The sequence below is a fragment of the Heteronotia binoei genome, chromosome 9 (genome assembly GCF_032191835.1).
Source record: "Heteronotia binoei isolate CCM8104 ecotype False Entrance Well chromosome 9, APGP_CSIRO_Hbin_v1, whole genome shotgun sequence".
Classification (NCBI taxonomy): domain Eukaryota; kingdom Metazoa; phylum Chordata; class Lepidosauria; order Squamata; family Gekkonidae; genus Heteronotia; species Heteronotia binoei.
The window spans coordinates 11,811,823-11,829,017 of NC_083231.1; positions in this window are offsets into that span (position 1 = coordinate 11,811,823).

Below are 17,195 nucleotides of genomic sequence, written 5' to 3' on the forward strand. Positions count from 1 at the left end.
CTTCTAGTGTGAGCTAGCTCAGTTTTTTAGCCTTGTGGCTCACACATTTTTGCCTTAGCTCAGGAAGGATGGCCCCAGAGCAAACTAATTTACATTTTTGCAGAGCTTTTCACACTTGTCCCTCCCATCCCTCTCAGAAGGAAGAAAACTACTGTATAAAACAGGTGTCGAACTCATTTGTTATGAGGGACGGATCTGACATCAGTGAGACCTTGTTGAGTGAACCACGTGTGTGCCTATTTAAGATTAGCTAGCAGAGATAACAAACTTAAAAGGACACGGACAAACATTACTAAAGATTTTTTTAAAAGGAAAACTTTAAAACATGCTGAAAACATTAGCGCTTGTTGGTCTTAAAGGAGCTTTCTTTATATTTCTCCCATGGGATCCAGGGAACTGGGCAAAGGAAGCTCTGACTCTTTCCCTCCCTCCCCAGGGGACCAGGAGGGGAAGGAGCCTCAACCAATGGAGAATATAGAGGTTTTGCAATTGAGCAAGCTGAGATGCAAAAGGAAGTAACAGCGGGAGAAGGAAGCAGACAACCCAGTTACTTGGGGGCATGATTCAGCCCCCAGGCCGCATGTTTGACACCCTTGGAATAAAAGAAGGTATTTCCTCCATTGTCTTGGTCCTTCCCTGGTAGAGGGTGAAATGAGAAGGTGTGTACCTTGTCTATTTGGTATTCTAGGCTAATTGGCCATTCTAAGTTGGATCTGTGCTGCTTTGCGAATTCTCATTGTTCACTTTTGGAGCCCTGCTTTGATACTGTGCTCCGGTATGAAGAACGCTATTGGCAGATGCTGCCAACTGTGCAGGCCCAGGGCACAAAGAACGCCAGACACAACTGTAAGTAATCCAAAATACAATGAAATTATGAAAATACAAAAGAGTAGAGTGTTGAATGATTTACAAATACATTCTTAACTGTAAAACACAATTTTATTGATAACATATGGTAACAATATCCATTAATACCTTCTTATTATCTATCCCATATGCTATTTTCTAGTCCCCCCTCCCCCCGTTATTTGACTCCCGCCGAAGTTATATACTTAAAATACTAACATTTAAAGGTACCCTTAAACCATATAAGAACCTATATTCATATTCTACTTTTTTCTAGTACTTGATCATTATTAAAAAATTGTCCAATATCCTTTTATATTCCATTCTTCTACATAACATCTAAACTTTTTCCACTCCTTTTTATACACTTCCAAATCATAGTCTCTTAAGATTCTTGTTAGTTTATCCATCTCACTCCATGTTATAACTTTTACAATCCAATCCCATTTTTCTGGTATTTTTTTCTTGCTTCCATAACTGCGCATACAATGTCCTAGCCGCTGAAAGCAAGTACCGGATCAAAGTTCTATCTTCTTTTGGAAATTTTTCCATTTGTAATCCCAATAAGAAAGTCTCTGCTGCTTTCTTGAATTCATATCCCAAGATTCTTGAAATTTCTTGTTGAATCATCTGCCAAAACTGTTTCGCTCTTTCACAAGTCCACCATGTATGGTAAAAAGAACCTTCATGTCTTCTACATTTCCAACATCTGCCTGGCATCTTTTTATTCATCTTTGCCATTTTTTTAGGAGTCATATACCACCCATACATCATCTTAAAACAATTTTCTTTTTATACTCTGACATGTTGATAATTTACGAATACATTTTTGAAAGTAAAGTATCAGCGTAGATTATGGAAAGAAAGATGTGTGCACAGAACATAATCTGCAAGTCTGGCAAAGTTTTTAGGAGTTCTAAACTGCAGCAATAAAGTGCTGCTTGCCAATTCCATGGACTTGTTAAACAGAAGTCGCCACAGAATTGCAAACAAAACACAACCTCAAGGTTATGATGACAAAATTACTAATATTTGCAACAGTATTACAATACATAAAGAGAACAAATCAATGTCACATATATACATATATAAACGACTGGTGTATATATATATATATATATATATATATATATATATATATATATATATAAAGGTAAAGGTAGTCCCCTGTGCAAGCACCAGTTGTTTTTGACTCTGGGGTGACGTTGCTTTCACACTGGGTGTTTTCGCACTCACGTTTTACTGGCGCCACGACCCTCCTGACGCCGGCGAATCTGCATGGATTTCGCAACAGAAGCGCCGGCGCTCCCAGAAGCGCCGGCGCTTTCCGTCGCTAAGCCAGCGCAAACGTCTTCCTGCATCTTTGCGATTTCCGTTTGCGCTGGCTTAGCGACGGAAGTAGCCGGCGCTTCTGGGAGCGCCGGAGCTTCTGGTGCGAAATCCATGCAGATTCGCCGGCGTCAGGATGGTCGTGGCGCCAGTAAAACGTGAGTGCGAAAACGGCCAATGTTTTCACAGACTTTTTGCGGGGTGGTTTGCCATTGCCTTCCCCAGTCATCGACACTTTCCCCCCAGCAAGCTGGGGACTCATTTTACCGACCTCAGAAGGATGGAAGGCTGAGGCAACCTGGAGTTGGCTACCTGAACCAGCTTCCACTGGGATCGAATTCAGGTGAGCAGAGGGGCTCCGACTGCAGTACTGCAGCTTTACCACTGCACCACGGGGCCCTTGTGTATGTGTGTGTATGTATACACACACACATATATTTACATATAGCACCACAGTTTTTTGACTTTAATGTTATAATGTGTCATGGCTTGATGAGTTGGCATTCTCTTATTTTAGAAGTATTGTGGAATATCCCATGTTGACAAAGGATTGAAACAGACGTGGCTGAAGTCGACGACCTGTTCCGGGGAATTCCAGCTTCAACTATATGTGAAATGGAACGCCTTTGCATCTTCTGGAACTGTTATCAAGTCCGTTTGGGCTCAAGATATTAATACTTCGTGATGCCGTTATCAAGGGACTTGTTCTCTTTATGTACTGTAATACTGTTGCAAATATTAGTAATTTTGTCCTCGTAACCTTGAGGTTGTGTTTTGCTTGCGATTTCATGGACTTGGCAGAAACCCAACAGGTCGTATGAGTCAGTCCACCAAAAATCTTTCATCTGATCGGAGGGGTGGGGCTGGCTCAAAGGAGCCTCGTTTCATAGACAAGCTTTATCAAAGAACCACATTTACACGTTACAGGCCCAAAGCATCTCATATCCTGCACATTGCTTATTTTAATTGACACACGTCCTTACGTAATCCTTACGTAACTCAAGCAAGCCAGCAAACTCTGGACATGCACCAGTATTTGTTGGCCACCATGCCAAACTTTGCCAACTGTGCAGGCGCAGACCAAAATACTGCTTTTTTACAAAGCTAGAAACAGGTCAGTGGAGCATGGTAGGTTCTGTTCTTCGTTGAGAAAACTGAATTCTTGCTGCTGTTTTCATAAGGCCCAGCGATGGACGAGTTTTGTCAGCAGGGACACAGAAGCTCATGCTAAATACCGTCTCTGCTGTTGCAACCTGGTGAAGACTTTGTTTCTTTGGCATTTCCTTCCAGACCAGGGGTCCTCAAACTTTTTAATAGGGGGCCAGTTCACTGTCCCTCAGACTGTTGGAGGGCCGGACTGCCATTACTGTACAAGGCCGCGGGCTGTCAGTTCTCCGTCTTCTGCATCTCTCTCCGTTCCCCACACCACACACCCCGGCCTGGGAACTCACCTCACCTCGGTATCACCTCACACTCTGATTCCGCCGCCTCAGCCTAGTGCCGGAAATGTGCATTGCTAACGCGAGTTTAGGTCGAACGTCACTTCCGGTCTTGATTTTGCCATAATCCGGCAGGCCGCATAAATGTCCTCAGTGGGCCGCATCTGGCCCACGGGCCGTAGTTTGAGGACCCCTGTTCTAGACCCTCTTTGCTGTTAATATTTCAATGGCTATATTCCATTTTTGCATCATTTTTATAGCTGATTTTAATCCCTTTTAAGATTTTGCTGCCCTGAAGGCATCGATTGGGTGAGATAGAAATATTTCTTAAAATAAGGTGGTTTGGCAGGTGAAGATAACCACATCCTACAGTTGGGACAAGGGCGCTTTTTTTGTAGCAGGAACTCCTTTGCATATTAGGCCACACACCCCTGATGCAACCAATCCTCCAAGAGCTTACAGTAAGCCCTGTAAGCTCTTGGAGGATTGGCTACATAATAGGGGCGTGGCCTAATATGCAAAGAAGTTCCTGCTACAATAAAAACCCTGGCTGGGATCGCATGTGAGCTGAGTCTTGCATCTTGTCTCACCGCAGTCTGATGCAAGCAATGCACCAGGCTTTCATATGTGCGGAAGCACTTGCGCTAAAGTTGCTATCTTCAGCTTCCTCAGCATTTGCACAGAAGGGGACATAATTCTCCCGCAAGTTCACTGTTGGGTCATGTTCAATTGCACTGAGTTTGCTGCTGCTTTCACGTGCAGGAAATGCTGTCCATCCAAAGAAATGTGCAAAGAAGGGAAACGCAAGGGTAGACCATCAAGAAATTCTCAACCAGTAGACATCAGTCTATTGAAACATAATCCTAGTAAATACAGATAACGCAATAGAATTGGCGGTCACCATTCGGATGCGAGTAGTAAGAAATAAATATCACAATTCAAGAAACGTTCTGCAATAGTAAACATGAATCCAACAAGAGGCTCTTCTGTGCTCCGTCATGTAATAGTGTCCAAAAGACCTCTTAAAGTCCAAAGAGAAGGGGGAGGATGTCCCAGAGAGATTTTGACAGCCGATACATCCTTCCCAGGTATACAAGACGTTTCAGTTTAAAACCAATTTTTATTATTTTCGCAACATATTGAAAGACATTTATCAAATATAAGTTTCAAAATACTGATCAATACATTACAAGATTTCCACCTCCCCCCCAACCCTCTTTTCTTTGACCTCCGCCGGTGCTTAATACAATTAAAAAGAAAAGAAAGGTAAAATTCATGTTTGTAGAATCTTCTCTTCCTATCTACCTTAATATAAAATAAATCAAGACTATATATTGATTATTATTAAAATTAACCCTATATTTATCACATAGTCTAACTTCTACTAAGTTATATATCAGATCAGAAATCCATATTGCCATTTTATCTTCCCTTTAAAAGTTCAGATAATATTATCATAAACCACTAAGTGTCTCTTGACTTTCTATTACTTTTCAACATATTTTCACCATTATAAAATCGTCACTAAAAATTACAGTTACCTTAGCGCAAGATAATTCAAGATTGTATGAAAATTATTACTATAGTTAACCCTCTATTTATCTCATAATCTAACCTTCTGCTAAATTATATATTAAAACAAGAGTCAATATTTGCAGCTTTAGTAAAAAAAAAAAATCAGTTGATGTTATCAAAAATCACTGTCTCTTCACTTTCCATTAGTTTTTTAATATGTTTTGGAAATTTCTTCCAATCCTTAAATTTTTCTGAATTGCAATCTTTTAAGATTCTAGTAAGTTTATCCATTTCACTCCAGTGTAACACTTTTAAGATCCAGTCCCATTTCTCCGGCATTTTTTCTTGCTTCCACATTTGCGCATATAATGCAGCTGAAAGCAAGTACCACAACAATGTCCTCTCTTGCTTCGGAAAACTTTCCATTTGTAATCCCACCAGCTTGGAGAAGACATTTGTCTCTTTGAATCACTTCTCTAAGCAAAGCCAGCCTCAACCATAGGCCTGGCAGAACGAACAATATTCATTTCAGCATCAGCTGTTGTAAGACAAAAAAAAATGCTGTCTTAGTGTTAAGGTTCTACTTTGGGTTGCCAGGTCTCCCTCAGCCCCAGCAGGAGGTGGGGAAGAGAGGTGAGTGGGCAGATCCAGACTAGGAAACTCCTGGAGATTTGGGGATGGAGCCTAGGGGAGGACAGGGACCTCACTGGGGTACAAGGCCACCCCCCCAAAGCAGCCATTTCCTTGATCTCTAGTCTGGAGAAGAGCTGTAATTCCAGGGGATCCCCAAATACTACTTGGAGGTTGGCATCTCTAGTGCTACGGGGCTTTGGTTTCATTACCAGGGGTGGCCAGACTTGCTTAACATAAGAGCCACATAGAATAAAGATCAGATGTTTGAGAGCCGGAAGGAAGGGAGACAAATAGAAAAGGGGAGGGGGAGAGAGGCGGAAAGAAAGCGGCTTTAACATTATAAATGCATCCTCCAAGCCACCAGCTGGCTTTGCTTAGAGAAGTAATTTCAAGAGACAAATGTCTTCTCCAAGCTGGCCAACAGGACAGCGGAGGTTTTGAGAGCCGCACACTATGTGTGAAAGACCCACAGTTTGGCCATCCCTGCAATAGACTAACCCTCCTACCCCTCTGAAAGCATCTAAGATCTATAAGTGAAATTGGCCCGGAAATGGAAGCATTCTCCTCCAGCTAACCATGAGTACATGTTCGTTAAGCAGTAAGGCATTTTTTAAAAACTGAACTGTTGGGAAGTTACTTAGCACAAAACCAAGGCCAAATGTTAATTGAGGGTTGGTGGTGTTTCATTGCAACTTTATGGTTAGCACTGCAGGGCATATTACTACGGCGAAATTCAAAATGCAGTGAACGCTTGCGATAGTTTTGATTAGAGTTGCCTTGAGTTTGCTCGCATTTCCCAGTGTGGTTAGCCTTTAATTTCACATACAAACTCTATAGGCACGGGATGTTCTGCTTCCCAGTTACTGGAATCATGGCCGGTGTGTGGGAGAAGGCCAAGTAGGTGGCCATCTAGGGCGCCACCTGGCCTAGGGGACACCACGAGGTGCCCCCTCTCCCCAAGTGTAGCGTTTGTGCTCCTTGGAGCCTGCCTTCACCAATGGAAGATGCTGCCTGGCCAATTTCACATTCCCCGGATCTGTTACAGACCCGGGAAACACGAAAGCGGACAGCGCCTGAACAGTGCACCCCTCAGAGCCCAGCAGGGATAAATTAACCGATTGTAAAAGCTGAAGAAGAGCCAGTTAGTTCCTAAAACTTGGCTCCTGTTGAAGTTGCATGCTGCCACTCGTCCTTCCTACTCTATTCGGTCCTTCCTGCTCCAGTTTGGTGTAGTGGTTAAGTGTGCAGACTCTTATCTGGGAGAACCGGGTTTGATTCCCCACTCCTCCACTTGCACCTGCTGGAATGGCCTTGGGTCAGCCATAGCTCTGGCAGAGGTTGTCCTTGAAAGGGCAGCTGCTGTGAGAGTCCTCTCAGCCCCACCCACCTCACAGGGTGTCTGTTGTGGGGGAGGAAGGTAAAGGAGATTGTGAGCCGCTCTGAGACTCTCTGGAGTGGAGGGCGGGATATAAATCCAATATCTTCATCTACCTCACAGGGTGTCTGTTGTCGGGGAGGAAGGTAAAGGAGATTGTGAGCCGCTCTGAGACTCTCTGGAGTGGAGGGCGGGATATAAATCCAATATCTTCATCTACCTCACAGGGTGTCTGTTGTGGGGGAGGAAGGTAAAGGAGATTGTGAGCCGCTCTGAGACTCTCTGGAGTGGAGGGCGGGATATAAATCCAATATCTTCATCTACCTCACAGGGTGTCTGTTGTCGGGGAGGAAGGTAAAGGAGATTGTGAGCCGCTCTGAGACTCTTCGGAGTGGAGGGCGGGATATAAATCCGATATCTTCATCTACCTCACAGGGTGTCTGTTGTGGGGGAGGAAGGTAAAGGAGATTGTGAGCCGCTCTGAGACTCTTCGGAGTGGAGGGCGGGATATAAATCCAATATCTTCATCTCCCTCACAGGGTGTCTGTTGTGGGGGGGGGGGGAAAGGTAAAGGAGATTGTGAGCCGCTCTGAGACTCTTCGGAGTGGAGGGAGGGATATAAATCCAATATCTTCATCTACCTCACAGGGTGTCTGTTGTGGGGGAGGAAGGTAAAGGAGATTGTGAGCCGCTCTGAGACTCTTCGGAGTGGAGGGCGGGATATAAATCCAATATCTTCATCTACCTCACAGGGTGTCTGTTGTCGGGGAGGAAGGTAAAGGAGATTGTGAGCCGCTCTGAGACTCTCTGGAGTGGAGGGCGGGATATAAATCCAATATCTTCATCTACCTCACAGGGTGTCTGTTGTGGGGGAGGAAGGTAAAGGAGATTGTGAGCCGCTCTGAGACTCTCTGGAGTGGAGGGCGGGATATAAATCCAATATCTTCATCTACCTCACAGGGTGTCTGTTGTCGGGGAGGAAGGTAAAGGAGATTGTGAGCCGCTCTGAGACTCTCTGGAGTGGAGGGCGGGATATAAATCCAATATCTTCATCTACCTCACAGGGTGTCTGTTGTCGGGGAGGAAGGTAAAGGAGATTGTGAGCCGCTCTGAGACTCTTCGGAGTGGAGGGCGGGATATAAATCCAATATCTTCATCTCCCTCACAGGGTGTCTGTTGTGGGGGGGGGGGGAAGGTAAAGGAGATTGTGAGCCGCTCTGAGACTCTTCGGAGTGGAGGGAGGGATATAAATCCAATATCTTCATCTACCTCACAGGGTGTCTGTTGTGGGGGAGGAAGGGAAAGGAGATTGTGAGCCGCCCTCCACTCCGAAGAGTCTCAGAGCAGCCTCCCCCACAACAGACACCCTATGAGGTAGATGAAGATACTGGATTTATATCCCGCCCTCCACTCCGAAGAGTCTCAGAGCAGCTCACAATCTCCTTTACCTTCCTCCCCCACAACAGACCTCAAAATTTGGAGCGTCCACCTCAAAATACAGGCCCCCCCCACCTACCTCACAGGGTGTCTGTTGTGAGGGAAGAAGGTAAAGGAGATTGTAAGCCGCTCTGAGTCTCTGATTCAGAGAGAAGGGCAGGATATAAATCTGCAGTCGTCGTCTTCCTCTTCCAATCAGGTAGAAATGGATGGATTTCCCAAATCAAGTACATGTAGATAGAGTTGCAGCCTGAAAGAACAGTGGTTACACTTAAGTGTAGGATAACAGGTCTAATTAGCTGATGAATTAGCTCCCCTGTCCGATAGCGGGGGCATTGCAATGTATTATAAGTGCCTCACAAAACAGGATGTCAATTAACTGCCAGCGGAGACCATTTACCAGAAAAGCAGGGTGAAAACTATTGAAGCAGCCCCTCTAAAGAGACAGTGATCAATGGTTTTTGTAACAGGGTTTGTTGATTTAGTATTACGGTGGGGCTGAATGCCTTCCCTAACAGCCGTTTAAAAAGAGATGTGCTGTATATTTGTAAGAGTTGAAAGGGTTCCTTTGAAAGGATCCCACCTCCCTTAAAGAAAACAGAAACCACCAGAGAGGTGGGAAGGTAGTGTGCATGTGGGTGGTGAGAGGGTAGAACAGCCGTCTCCAACCGTTTTTGTCACCAGGGACTGGTTTTATGGAAGACAATTTTTCCATGGATCAGGGCGCGATGGTTTTGGATGATACAATTGTGCACCTTATTTCTATTAGTTTGGTGTGGTGGTCAAGTGTGCAGACTCTTATCTGGGAGAACCGGGTTTGATTTCCCACTCCTCCACTTGCACCTGCTGGAATAGCCTTGGGTCAGCCATAGCTATTGCAGGAGTTGTCCTCGAAAGGACTGCTTCTGTCCGAGCTCTCTCAGCCCCACCCACCTCACAGGGTGTCTTGTGGGGGAGGAAGGTGAAGGAGATTGTGAGTCAGTCTGAGACTCTGCAATTCAGAGTGGAGGGTTGGATATAAATCCAATATTGTTATTACTACTACTACATTGTAATATATAATTAAATAATTATACAGCTCACGGCCCGGATGCTAACAGGCCATGGACCAGGGGTTGGGGACCCCTGAGGTAGAATATAGATGACGCTGATGGGGATACCAGCAGATCTACATTCTGTTAGATGGAGGACTGGGTAATTTCACCTCACTTTCACTGCAGCCCGTGAGAGTCTTCCCACTCCCAGCTGGTGGCCAACAGGACCAGACCGTCCATTAGGTAGCCCTAGGTGGCTGCCTAGGGTACGGCCTGAGGGGTACCAGGTTGGGTCTTCCCCCCACCCCCAGTCTCCTCAGCGAGGGAAATAGGCAAGCACGGTGGCACAATGCGAAATATCTGGGGATTTGGGGGTGGAACCAGGAGCCAAGGTGTGGCAAGCATATTTGAACTCCAAAGGGAGTTCTGGCCATCATATTTAAAGGGACTGCACACCTGTTAAATGCCCTCCTTCCATAGGAAATCATGAAGAATAGGGGCAGCTTCTTTGGGGGCTCATAGAATTGGATTCCCTGATCCAATCTTTTTGAAACTTGTGGGGCGGGGGATTTTTGAGGAGAGGCCCTGGATGCTATACTGAAAATTTGGAGCCTCCACCTCAAAATACAGCCCTTCCCTGAGCCCCAGATAACCATGGATCAATTCTCCATTATTTCCTATGGGAATAAGTCTCCATAGGGAATAATAGAGTTCCCAGTAGCCATTTCCCTCCCCTCTCCCCGCTTTCTGATGACCCTAAAGCAGGGGGGAGGGCCTCCAAACTGGGGGATCCCCTGACCCCACCTGGGGGTTGGCAACCCTAGCCTGGCTGCCATCACTCAGCCTTGCAGCTCCCGGAAGCTTCCAGAAGCTCTCTGAGGCACAGACGCCACACTGCGCCACCGCCCTCATTTATTTCCCTCACCAAGGAGGTGAGGGTGAGGCGGTGTCTTGCCTCAGGTGCCAGACACCCTGGACCTCACTCCAGTGGCCGAGGAGAACCTGTCAACCCTATTCCAACCCGGGAGTTAGAAAGGACTGCTGGTGAGGAAGGGGGATTCGGTGAAAACCTGCATCCATTCACATTTTCTGCTGATGAACTGCCATTTTTTGGTGATGATCTGCCAAAGGAAGTTGTGAACAGTGTGACTAAATATTCAAGATACAATGGGAGGAAAGTTCATTTGTGATTGCAAAGGTGAGCCCGTGACTACCTGGAGGCTGAAGGAGGGTCTCTCTGAACAACGCACATGACGATCCAATATACTTTGTATTTTGTAACTGTGTGAAAGGGGACCAGTGCAGAAAGTTTGCCGTGTCCGCTCTGTGTATCGGTTACGCTGCCAAAATGGTGTCTGCATAAGTGCAAGACAGGAAAACCACTGTGATAGAAAAACCAAAACAATGAAGGTCACAAATTATTATCTGAAAAGTGAGGCAAGGCTTTTTTTTTTTTTTAGCAGGCGAGTTCTGGCTGCCTTGGTGTCAGGGGGTGTGGCCTAATATGCAAATGAGCCCCTGCTGGTTTCTTTCCACAGAAAAAGCCCTGTGTGAAACAGGTTGTGTGTGTGGCTGTAGGGCCAGGGTTACGTTTTAGTGCCCTAAATTCTGCAGGATTTCTCACCTGTTTAGGGATGCCAAGTCCAATTTAAGAAATATCTGGGGACTTTGGGGGTGGAGCCAGGAGACATTGGGGTGAAGCCAAGATCAAGGCTGTGACAAGCATAATTGAACTCCAAAGGGAGTTCTGGCCATCACATTTAAAGGGACGGCACATCTTTTCAATGCCTTCCTTCCATAGGAAATAACGAAAGATAGGGGCACCATCTTTTGGGGCTCATAGAATTGGACACCCTGGTCCAATCGTTTTGAAACTTGGGGGTTATTTCAGGGAGAGGCACTAGACACTGTACTGAAAATCTGGTGCCTCTACCTCAAAAAACAGCCCCCCCCCAGAGCCCCAGATACCCGCAGATCAATTCTCCATTATTTTCTATGGGAATAAATCTCCATAGGGAATAACAGAGTTCCCAGCAGACATTTCCCTCCCCTCCCCCCCCCACCGCTTTCTGATGACCCTGAAGCGGGGGGGGGGGGCTTCCAAACCGGGGGATCCCCTGCCCCCACCTGGGGATTGGCAACCTTACACCTGTTGCAAGCCCCAGGGTGGAGCCACCAGCTGCAAGACATCAGGCCTTGATTGCCAATTGGAGGCTGGTGGGCTAGTCAAAGAGGAGATTTCTCCTCCTAGTTTGAGTCTTCCGGCTGCTTGTTCTGGCAAGGAACTGTGGTGACCTGACGGTCAGTAAGATTAGGCCTCCGGTTCAGTGGGAGCTCACAGAAGCGCAGTTCCTGAACCTTTCTGAGAGTTCTGCCTCCTCCTTCTGAGAGTTCCACCTCTTTGTCCACTGAATAGTAGGTGCAGCTGCATAACAATCCCTGGATGAGCTCCACCACCTATTTTTCTACAAAATGCTCCCTGAGTAAGAGTTTTCAGAATCCTGGTGGATATGGCCGGACTGTCCCAGAAGGGAGCGCCTGTGGAACTCTGAACCTTTCCGCTCTCTACAATTGGCCTGAGGGGCCAGGTAACTAGACAGCTTTTCAGACTTTTTGTTATTTTGTTACGTGGTGTTGGGAAAATACCTGTAGTGTCCGAATAATTGTTGTTTAACCTTTTTTAAAAAAAAAAAAAATTTGAAAAGCTTTATTAATGTAAAGTTCAATGTACAATAGTGATGAGACATCAACCGATGTGTAGCATGTACCAATATAAAATAGGGAAATGGAAACATACAACGTTAGCTATTAAAGGCTAATTACAACATTAGTTGACATGACATCTAAATAGCATGGTATGAGTCATTAGGGTTCCTGCTGTCCTTTGACTTTATCAATAAAGGGACGCCATTTGCACATAAAGTCTAGGGAAGCAGTTTGGGAGGAGCAACGAGGATCCAAATCATAGGTGAGCTTATCTAAGACAAAATAATCCCACAATTTCAGCCACCATGCCTGTCTCGAAGGAGGAGTTTGTTGCTTCCAAACCAGGGCAATTGTGAATTTAGCTGCTACAAACATGTGTGAAACTAGTTCTTCTGTGTGGTCAGGAGCGCGTGAGGCGCCTACCAGGTTCAGAAGAGCGTACTCTGGCGTGAATGGTGGAGAGTATGAGGTGAGGCCATGCACTTCTTGGTAAATTAGCCTCCAAAAGCTTTGTATGACGGGCAGAGCCACCAGGAGTGGAAAAAGGTGCCTCTCTGGCCGCAGTTCTTAAAACAGAGAGGTGAAGTAGAGGAAGAGTGTGATAATTGTGCTGGAGCACTCCAATTGTGCTGGAGCACTCCAATTGTGCTGGAGCACTCCAATTGTGCTGGAGTACCAGCGTGTGAGAACTTTAATGGCTTGAAGTTGCACATTTAGTGCCTTCGTTTTATATATGGAGGAGCCCCAAATAACCTGCCACTGCTCCTTAGTTAGCTCGGTGCCCAGATCTCGGTGCCAGGCCCCTTGATAGGAGTGTGGTTTTGTGTCAACGGAGTGGAGTAACAGTTTGTAAATTTTCGATTTCAATCCCTTAATAGGGGCTTCGTTACTATACAAATATTTCTCAAACTCCCCAAGATGAATCCGCAAGGAAGGACTAAAGTGATGAGTGTCTAATAAATGCTTAAGCTGCAGGTACTCAAACCAGGGAAGTCGAATTTCAGAGTTTGCCTCCAAGGTCACTTTATCTTTAAGAACCCTGTTGGAGAGGACATCAGCAAACCGGGTCAGCCGCAACTGTTTCCATGATGTGAAAGAGTGTTTATTCAAACCTGGAGTAAACCAGGGTTGACCGACAAATGTGGCTAAGGGGGAAGTTGGGGGGCTAGCAGGTTGCGGTGTTTGCGCCAAACTTGCAGGAGAGAAGCTAGAAAAGGATTGGAAGAAAAAGAAGACTTAGCCCGTCTAGAGATGCCCCAGAGCTCTTGTTTAACCTTTTGTTTGGGGTCAGCATCTCGCTGAAGGGACCAGTGCCTTTCAGTCCCAACTCAGAAGAGAGTGTGAACGCCATAAGTATCTCTTTGGTCATTTGGAGATTGTGGATCCTTCAGGGAAAACTGGGGGGATTGGGCCCTGCTAAAATACCAGTCTGGTGACAACAACCTTGGAGGAAGGTGGAACAAATCAGCCAGTATCATAATGCCCCTGTATAAATCGATGGTGCGGTCTCATTTGGAATACTGTGTGCAATTCTGGTCACCGCACCTCAAAAAGGATATTATAGCACTGGAAAAAGTCCAGAAAAGGGCAACTAGAATGATTAAAGGGTTGGAACACTTTCCCTATGAAGAAAGGTTAAAGCACTTGGGGCTCTTTTGCTTGGAGAAACGTCGACTGCGGGGTGACATGATAGAGGTTTACAAGATTATGCATGGGATGGAGAAGGTAGAGAAAGAAGTACTTTTCTCCCTTTCTCAAGAACTCGTGGGCATTCAATGAAATTGCTGAGCAGTCGGGTTAGAACGGATAAAAGGAGGTACTTCTTCACCCAAAGGGTGATTAATATGTGGAATTCACTGCCACAGGAGGTGGTGGCGGCTACAAGCATAGCCAGCTTCAAGAGGGGGTTAGTTAAAAATATGGAGCAGAGGTCCATCACTGGCTATTAGCCACAGTGTGTATATATATGTATATGTATATATATATGTATATATAAATTTTTGGCCACTGTGTGATACAGAGTGTTGGACTGGATGGGCCATTGGCCTGATCCAACATGGCTTCTCTTATGTTCTTGAGAGCTTTGCCTCCCCCTTGATATTAGACTTAATGTGCCCTGGTAGTAAGTTCCTAGACTGTTCATGCTGGGCTTTTTCTATTAAAAAACACTGAATTGAGGTATTTCCTTAAGGTGTATAAAACCGCCATATTAGGGTATATAAGACCGCCATATGTGTTGTTCAGAGACACCCTGGTGGCAGCTGCAAGCGTAGCCAGCTTCAAGAAGGGACTGGATAAACTTATGGAGCAGAGGTCCATCAGTGGCTATGAGCCACAGCGTATTGTTGGAACTCTGTCTGGGGCAGTGATGCTCTGTATTCTTGGTGCTTGGTGTGTGTGTGGGGGGGGGGGGACAGTGGGAGGGCTTCTAGTGTCCTGCCCCCACTGATGGACCTCCTGATGGCGCCTGGTTTTTTTGGCCACTGTGTGACACAGGGTGTTGGACTGGATGGGCCATTGGCCTGATCCAATATGGCTTCTCTTATGTTCTTCTTCTCCTTCATTGTCTGGATAGTTGGGGGCAATACTCCCTCTAAGCTGTGGAGCCTTGTGATCTAATTCTACTTCATGAGCTACTGGCATTAAAGTTGTGCACAAGCGATTTGGCTACTGCGTAAATTAGCGTGCTCTGGGGTCATCCTTCCTGAGCTAAGACAAAAATGTGTGAGCTGGAGGCTAAAAAACTGTGAGCTAGCTCACACTAATGCAGCTTAGCAGAGACACTGGTCAGGGGCTCGCTTTTGAAATGGCAAATAAACTTTTCTTTCCTTTGAATTTTACAAGCTGCCTCTGTGTAAATTTGTGTTTTATCCCAAGTGTCTGAACCGGGAGGCGAATTTCCCCAACACCCCACTCCATTCAATAGGTTTTCTTTCCAAAAGAGCATGCCCAAAAGAAGAAGAATTGCAGATTTATACCCTGCCCTTCTCTCTGAATCAGAGACTCAGAGCAGCTTACAATCTCCTATATCTTCTCTCCCCACAACAGACACCCTGTGAGGTGGGTGGGTCTGAGGGAGCTCTCACAGCAGCTGCCCTTTCAAGGACAACTCCTAGGACAGCTTAGGCTGACCCAAGGCCATTCCAGCAGCTGCAAGTGGAGGAGTGGGGAATCAAACCCGCTTCTCCCAGATAAGAGTCTGCGCACTTCACCAGTACACCAAACTGGCTCAGAAGTGGAGCTTGAGGGTATCAGAGAACTTGTCTTTTTGGATAGGCCAACCAAGCCCTGAATTCCCAGCTTGTTGGGACCACATGGCAAGGCCATTGAGCACTGAGAAAACTCAGCACACAGCACTCCTGCCTTCAGTATTGACAAGGATGCTGAAGCCAGAGTCCCAAAATGAAAGACCCAATGCCTCAGAGCATCAGGTGAAATTAAAACTGGTTTACTGGCAAAGCAAAGTCCTCTACACTTTCCCCCCAGCAAGCTGGGTACTCATTTTACCGACCTCAGAAGGATGGAAGGCTGAGTCAACCTGGAACCAGCTACCTGAACCAGCTTCCGCTGGGATCAAACTCGGGTCGTGAGCAGAGGGCTCCGACTGCAGCTTTACCACTCTGCGCCACGGGGCTCTTGACACCTGTCATAATCCAGAAAACCTACTTGCCTCTCTTTTAAAAATGATAACACATGAAATATGTATCTGGATTGCCCAGTTAATTAGAGCTCTGGCAGGACATTAAAAAAAAGAATGAAAATATAAAATGCGGGTTCTATTTTCAATTAAGGATTAGTTAAAAGAGGATTGCAGAACAGAGGAAAATAAGGTTACTTCCCCGCCCCACTTCGAAAGGGCTAAAAAGGAAGCGGCTGTGTTAACGGGAACGCACACAAAAGATTAAGGGCGCGTAGCTACTAAAGAAACCTTGGAAATCCGTATGCAAATGCAAGTTGAAAAGGCCTCCAGTATAATGAGACAAAAGCCTTGGCTGGAGTGGGTAGGATGAGAAAATGAGATCAAAGTTGAGGATGACATAAATGATTGAAACGTTAGCGGAGAAAAGGATGAAAATATCCCTGCGGTGCTGAATTTCAAACCTGCCGCAGATAGTCTGTTTCGATGTCTTTTGGTCCAGCTCGGAGTTTCATGTAGGGTTGCCAATCCCCAGTTGGGGGCAGAGGACCCCCCCCCCGCCCAGCTGCTGAAGGGATTTGATACAAGAAATGGATGAGTGCCTTTAGCACTGCACAAATTCTATCTGAACATTACAACTCCTGCCCAGTACTTTCTCCCTCTTAATTTTAGATATGTGGGGGGCAGTTTTTGTGTACTTAAGGCTGCCAAGCCCCCGGTCTGGGTGGAGGTTACCCCACTCGGGAGGTTCCCAACCCACTGGCCCACATTGGGTCAGCGTGGGGAACCTCCCTCTACATCGCCAGTGTGATGACGTCACATGGAGGCGGCTGCTCTAGGCGTTTCAGGAAAAACTCTGTGGTTTTCCCAGACACTCTAGCCATTTGGGAGGGGAAACTCTACGGTACAATAGATTGGCCACATGCAGCTTTGCCGACGCGATGACATCACTTCCAAGTGATGTCGTTGCATCGCGTGCAAAGCATGTGCGTGAAAGTCCCTCACTCCGGGATGAAGAGGACTTGGCAACCCTAGGCGTAGTGGTTAAGTGTGGGGACTCTTTATCTGGGAGAACCAGGTTCAATTCCCCACTCCTCCACTTGCTGCTGCTGGAATGGCCTTGGGTCAGCCATAGCTCTCACAGAGTTGTCCTTGAAAGGGCAGCTTCCGGGAGAACTCTCTCAGCCCCACTTACCTCACAGGGTGTTTGTTGTAAGGGAGGAAGATAAGGGAGGTTATGAGCT